A 6,542-nucleotide genomic window follows, 5' to 3' on the forward strand; every position below is an offset into this window, starting at 1 on the left:
ACAAAAATGGGTCGAAAAAAAGTCGACAATAATACAAGAACGAGCGAAAATAACAGAAAATTATTTTACAACAATGATAAAAAAATAGCACTAAAATGAGACAGAAATAAGGTCAAAACAAGCTAAAAATAAATAAAAAATTATTTGAAAAATGACAACATACTTCATGTGAAGGAATAGAATTACAAAGTATGGTTGACACGACGTAAAAACGATAGATGAATGATAAAAAACCAATTGCAAATAACATTACGAATATGAGACGAAAATGATGAAAAACATACAAAAATTGTAAAAAATGACAAGAAAGTGAGATAAAATGCCTCGAAAAAATATAGTTAAAAACTAAACTGAAGTGGCACAAAAATACGAAAAAAAAGATATGAAGATGTCAGAGAAATAACATACTAATAAAACAACAATTGCACAAAGGAATGCAAAAATGGCACAAAATTGAAAAAAATCACATGAAAATATTCAAAAATGATACAAAAATAACGCGACAAAGAGACGAAAAGAGTTCATAAATGATGCCGAAAATAACACAAATAAAGACAAATATAACATAGAATTCCACAGCTGCAATTATATTGCAAAAAGGACACAGAAATTGCAAAAAACTGAAACAGAATTGATTCAAAAACGACACAAGTTTGATATTACAATGACAGAGAGAAGATGAAGAAAAGACAAAAATAAAACAAAATTGACTGATATGATATAAAATGACATAGTAATGAAGGTTGGTAGCATTTGCACTGTATCCGAATGAATTCATAGAATTATTAGGGGGACAAGACAGTTTAGAAAAATCAAATTTTTCAATTCCTGTAGAACTTCTAGAAAGATTTCATTAAAAAATTTTGTTTGCGAATTGTTTTTAAATAAGCGTAAAGTACAGACCCACTGTGGTCCAGAAATGAAAAAAGGTGGTCAAAAGTCATTTTCTCATAAACGTTACATTTTAGAGCAATACTGTCTTCGGGAAAGTTTCAGAGTAAAATAAGATCCTTCTTTGGACATTAACAGATCCGTGATGAATCCCCCTACAAGTGAGATAAAAAGAATAATTTCTCTAAAAATCAATATTTTTTTTCGCTGTCTTCGACAAAGTTTTTCAAAATAACATAACAAAAAACTTTGCTGAAGACACTAGGTAACTATTTCTCAATTTTACTGTTCTATCGGATTATGTACAATTATGTTTTAAAAAAAAAGTTTTTGCCGTTAAAATTCATATTTTATACTACTATACCTTTGAAATTCGCACTGAACTTTTAAAACAACATCAGACCTTTATTTTTCATATGTTACAGCAGCCTTTATTTTATGATAAGTTCTTTTCGATTTTCTGCCGTTTCCCAACATATCCCACGGCAAGATTACCACCAATTGAAATGTCCATGTGCTCTGCACACACGGCAGTTAAAATTTCTTGCAGAAATTTGCAGAAACTTATGAAATCATGGAGTAAAACAACTTTAACGTAAGTTTATTTATGTCACGTTGATCAATAGCGGATCATTGTTGGAAAAAACATAGCAAGCTTTGCATTTTTACGTTTTGGCGCAGCTTTTGAAGTATTATCAATGCATGGGATGTGTTGGGAAACGGCAGAAAATCGAAAATGACTTGTCAGTTGTCAAAAGTATTTTTTTTGGCAGGAAAAATTGATAAAAAAAATCTAATTATCATAAAATAAAGTCTGCTGTAACATATGAAAAATAAAGGTCTGATGTTGTTTTAAAAGTTCAGTGCGAATTTCAAAGGTATAGTGGTATAAAATATGAATTTTAACGGCAAAAACTTTTTTTTAAAACATAATTGTACATAATCCGATAGCTCAGTAAGATTGAGAAATAGGTACCTAGTGTCTTCAGCAAAGTTTTTTGTTATGTTATTTTGAAAAACTTTGTCGAAGACAGCGATAAAAAATATTGATTTTTAGAGAAATTATTCTTTTTATCTCACTTGTAGGGGGATTCATCACGGATCTGTTAATGTCCAAAGAAGGGTCTTATTTTACTCTAAAACTTCCCCGAAGACAGTATTGCTCTAAAATGTAACGTTTATGAGAAAATGACTTTTGACCACCTTTTTTCATTTCTGGACCACAGTGAGACCCTCCACAATTTTGGGTCAAGCATATCTAAGGGTGAGTTTTACGAAAATATGTCTATTTTCACGGAACTGAACAATTTTCATTAACGGTGGTGTTTTTTTTTAATTCAGTTGTAACCTTAAATAATTTAATGAAGTAATTTAAATTTAAAAAAAAATAATCTTGCACCGAGCATTGGGGAGAAACGACTCCTAATATTGTCTCTTTTGCTACGTAATATTTTTCTTCGCAACCGATTTATACAAATCAGCTGCAGTGAAATTAATTGCTGATCGAAAGTACACATCAGAACCCAGAAATAGAACGTAAAACATTGACAATTGATTGTTTTCCCAATTTTAGGTCTATTTGTTAATATTCAGACAACACGTTGGCTGACCAATAATTGTAGAATGACTGTAACCAGCATGAACCCCAATCTTGCAAAATGATGTAAGGGTTGTGAAATTTAATAAAGAACATTATTTGCTATAACTATCAAGGATACTGACTAAACACAGGTATGTCTTCGGAAAAAAAATGTTTTCTACCAAACCGGCAGAGAGTCGTACGATGCTTGAAAAGAAACGATTTCTATAAATCTGCTGGTTCTAAACATTCATTTAAAGTAAGTCGGAACTAGGAAATGAGTGCAAAACCGACCAGCACAGGAACAAATACATCATGCAGTGTACGCTGGCCGAAAAATCAACATAAAATTCACAAATTCGAGGGGTGCGCCGTCTCGCTAAAGCAAGCCTTTAAATAACAACCCGACACATGACTCACTGCGATGTTCAATTATTCAGTTTTGAAATAAACTCTCATTTGAATTCAGAGCAAATTACGAACGACTGGCACCTAGACTAAACTATATCCCCAATCAGAGTGGAGATTTATTTACATACTGTGGCCGTGAGTCACCTCCAGGTTCACTCGTTTGGAATCGCGTATATTGTTACCGATTTCAGCTAATCTAACATTCGATTGTATAAATTTCCACCTGATTTCGTTGCCGACCGACAGATTTTCCAGCTTCGCCACAGTATCATAACATCTTGATTTTGATTAGCAACGCGTGTTGAGGTTGAAGTCATACTTTTGGAAGAATGGTTCAAAATTTACCAAAGCCCGCTACATCGTGTGCGCATGCTGCGAACTTTGCCTCATCGATCATCGTCTGTCATTCGAACAATCTATTGCGGGAATGTCAATCAATGTTGTTTTATCAGGTAGTCTGCGAAACTGTCAGGTGTGGTTTCTTATCACTGTAGGACGACTATCATTGTTAGCCACCATTGAGGTCTCTTCTTTGTATTGTTCTCGTAGAAAAATTGCGGGCACTGGATTTAATAGCTTTAACACTCCTGACATGACATACTACAAGCTTGTTAAGCGGTTGTCATTAAAGGGGTTGATAATGCAGATGAATGCAGTCTGTTTGCTACTGCACATAATGTATTTCGCTAATACATAGCTCCTTATCTTCATCGAAACGGCCAATCCATAACGGTACCACAGCGTGGCGGGAAGACGGCATCGACGCTTATCGCACCTGGAAATTATCTTCGAGTTATTAGCGGCCTCACAACAGCACCCAAGCAGCGCACGCTACCGGCGTTTGCCATCAATTATTTGGTAGAGCTATAAATCATTGCCAACTCCGCTAATTATCGGAACGTCAAGCGATCGGATTGTGTTTATATATATTGGCTGTGCTCTAAACAGCAAATAGCTAGAAGCACGCGACGGTTGGGGGGGTTCGCTGCCACAAGGGTGAATTTATACCTATCTAATTTATGACTGTTTATGCAAAATTCATATTTCGATACGTTCCATTCGCGCTTAACCCGGACAAAGTAGAGGTAAAAACTCCGAATTAAAGTTGTCATTAATTGCACATTAGTTTGTATCACACTCTATTTGCAACAGCAACTGGGGCAGACGTTTTTTGTATAACGATCAAATGATTTCTTACTCTTAGTTAAGTTTGGTTGGGTTCAGATAATATCAATAAAATTCAACTTTTACTTAGTTTTTTTTTTTGGTTGTATCGGTTCTGCTTCAAAGGAAACATTCGCAGCCTAATGCATCACGTACGGAAGAACGCACGAATGATGCAAACGAATCGTAAGCGGTGTGATGCAAATATCTATTAGGAGGTAAGTGTTATATATGTTAATCATATCCGTTTTCTTTGCATGCAACTTGCTCACATCGGCCTAACAGAGAATGATCTCAAATTGAATTGCCAAAAAGTACTTCTTAAGGCTGTAAAAAAATCTCCAGCTCGGAAAATGACTAAAAGAAATGCATTCAATATGACCTCAGAATGGCCAGGAGTGTGCAAGAACAAATATTTTTCCTTCAGATATAAGTGAATATAACAATTTTCCTTATTGCTTAAGAAATTTGTTCTCTCAAGAACAATTATTTTAGACCTTCTTTCTTCAAATAAAACTCATAATGACGGAAAAACACTTCCGAAGGCCATATGTGACCTTTCAAGGAAATAAAAATTGAAACACTAAAATAGCGAAAAAATATCAGGCAAAACTATCTATAGACCAGAAAAGCGCTTAAAAGTGATTTAAAATTTAGCTCAGCCTTGTGAAAAAAACGTTTCTAAAGACCGAAAAGGGTTTCGAAGAAACTGATCTCGAACTGAGCTCAGAACTGCAACGAATTCTTTAAAAAGTTAAAAAAATAGTAATGCCAAATCGATTCTTGTAAATATGCCAATAAGGAAAATGATGTCATATTTATCTCAGGAAAAACGCAAAGTGAATACATTTCCAGTTTAGTTTCAAACAGCGAAAAATCACTTTTAGGCGTCAGAAACGACCATAAAAAATGATCCGGAATGAAGCTCAGAGTGGCAAGGAAACGCTTAAAAAAGTCAGCAAAGCGGTATTACTACTTGGGCAGATAGTACTCCCGAGAAAGCTCACCGAGCAAGAGACCGTGGATCTTGGATCACCGGGTCGGCTTGCTGCGGGGTAATCGGAGGGGCTTCGCGCGGAAAAGTGTGCAACAACTAATGTATTCCTAGGAGGTTTCTTTTTACCTTTAATTTATAACTTGATTCGATTTCTGAGTTTTTACTTTAATAATTAACTGCGTATCTAAAGGGTGTGCGTGCGTGCGTGTGTGTGTGTGTGTGTGCGTGCGTGTGTGTGTGTGTGTGTGTGTGTGTGTGTGTGTGAGGGGTGGGCGCTAGCGGATCACTTCTCTTCTCACGGTACGTACCGACTATCTCGAAGGGTTCTGGTTCTGCTGGGCTGCGTTGCTGTTGCTGCGATGCCACGTTGATGGTTGCGGGGGGAGGGGGAAACTCGTTGCTGTTCTGCGCTGACTGGAACACTGGCTATGCCTTATCGCGATGGCGGATTCGTGGTTTGGCGGGAATGCGGGTCCTTCGGCGTCTTCCTTCCTTGGCTCGATCCATGGGCCACGGACGATACCGTATTGGCTTCACCGAGAAGGGTCCTCTTTTACGGTTAGGGCCGGTCGCCCGAGGATTAAGCGGGCTCGTCGCTGCACCTAGGCCGACTCGTGCGAAGTGAGGAACCGACGTTCGAATATGGATTCGATAAAATAGCAATAAAAAGGTCCTGAATATGTTCGCCTTGCTTAGTGCAACAATCTGCTCACTTTACTTAGCTTCCTTCTTGCAACTTTTCACTCACTTGTTACTCACACGAACGCCGCGGTACTTCTGATCATTTGGCGGTTTTTCAATTCCTGATTCCCTTCCTTTTACCACCCACCATTTTCTTCCCTTTTCCTGAATTCAATTATGCCCACCCCCTCAGGGTTGTATTTTGCTGAGTGTGTATAACAGTTCCGCGTTTAGCTTGGCCCATTTTAACCTAACAATTTTTGTGTTTGTGTATCTTACTAACCTAACTAATAACATTATTTTTATTTTTATTTACTAATCCTACTAACAAACTATATGAAAACAAATTAGAAACACAATAGTTATAATAAACATACAGCACATTTTTAAAATACTAAGGACAATTTGTAACAACGGTTACAGTGGCACAAAGAAATCGGTCCCAGAACAAACTCAGAATGGCGAAAAGGTTCTCAAGATGAGCTTAGAACTTAAAAAACGGTTATAAAGGTCACAATAAATGAAGATATGACTTGTGTGAAAAGGTTTTATAGGCATAGTAAAGCCAGAAAAGATTAGAAAAGCAAATGATGCCAAATCGAATTCCGCTAAAGCGAAAGGTGGCTTTGTAAGGGCCAGTAAAGGCCCGAACTAAGCTAGGAATTTCTAAGGCCACCAGATAAACTCAAAATGGTGAAAATACCCTGTAGAATCCAAGAAAGGCTATTAAAAATTATACTAAATGGCGAAAAAACGTTCCTAAAATCCAAAGAGGGGTAAAAGAGTGATCTCAAATTGACCTCGGATTTACGAAAATTT

The sequence above is a fragment of the Wyeomyia smithii genome, chromosome 2 (genome assembly GCF_029784165.1).
Source record: "Wyeomyia smithii strain HCP4-BCI-WySm-NY-G18 chromosome 2, ASM2978416v1, whole genome shotgun sequence".
NCBI lineage: Eukaryota > Metazoa > Arthropoda > Insecta > Diptera > Culicidae > Wyeomyia > Wyeomyia smithii.